Genomic DNA, 1149 nt, shown 5'->3' with positions numbered 1-1149 from the left:
GAAAAAATTACAATAAGAAAGATTTTATTACTGAGGTAATGATATATATGTCTCCAAAAGTGCAAGCAAGTAACCTCGATCTTTTTTTTTTTAATTTGTTGTATCTTTTGTATTTATCTGAAGTATTTCTATCGCGAATTTACAGTACACAAATGGCGCAGAAATAACTAAAAAATACTAGCTGCCATTGCATTCTTTCCAAAGTGCAATTCGAAAATGGTAGGTCTCAAGGAAAGCGGGGATGCCGTTAGTGTCCTTTTTTCCCCATTAAAATTTCGTTGTTGGTTTCAAATAGTTGCAGGTGAGCATCCAAACACGAACAATGCTTAGACTTTTTAGCTAGTTATTAAAGGGTCATCATTCAATCTTGCGGAAATGATTAGAAATAACAGTTTTTTATCGAATTAAAAATCGAAAAATTAATTGCCGTTGAACGCCGAAGCAAAAGATTAAAGAATATGTATAAAAGACATCAAGAAACTCAAATACATTATTTAATATTACTGTAACAGACCAATGGAGGACTTTCTCCGCTGTAGTGCACGTAAATTGCAGTTGAAAGTTTGAGTACAATTTTATTGTAAATTTAAAAGTAACTTTATAATATATATCTGACAAAACTTATAAAAAATAAATTAATAAAAAAGGTCGGTTCAAGCAGATGTTTTCTTTAAAGTTGCCCAGTTGCAAAATATCAAGTATAATTATTTTAATTAATCATTATATATTAATAACCATCAAAATATTATATCCATATGAAAATTTGTATTCTTTGGAAGCGGCTTTCATTTTTAACCATTGAATTAACATGTTTTATACTTTCAAATCTGCACTGAAAGTTGTTGATTGAGGCCGATAATGTCTTGTAAATTTTGATCACCAATTTTTTCAATTAAATAATTTGTTTTTATCAAAAAAATCTTTGTCAACTTATCGTATAGTGTTAAAAAGAAACATTATAAGCAATGACAGGAAAAGCATAAATCCAGATTAAACATATTTGCATCTATTAATAGATATAAACCTTATGTGCTTCAAATGTAGACTTCATGTTTGCATTTTTTAAATTAATCTCTAAAGCTAATTTTAGAGAATAAACAATGAGTGATTTTTTAAATGTTTATTATGATTTTTAACTATTTTCCTTCA

This window comes from Parasteatoda tepidariorum, chromosome 3 (genome assembly GCF_982258835.1).
Source record: "Parasteatoda tepidariorum strain Cologne lab strain chromosome 3, Ptep-v5.0, whole genome shotgun sequence".
Taxonomy (NCBI): Eukaryota; Metazoa; Arthropoda; class Arachnida; order Araneae; family Theridiidae; genus Parasteatoda; species Parasteatoda tepidariorum.
Note: the sequence above shows the minus strand (reverse complement) of the source record.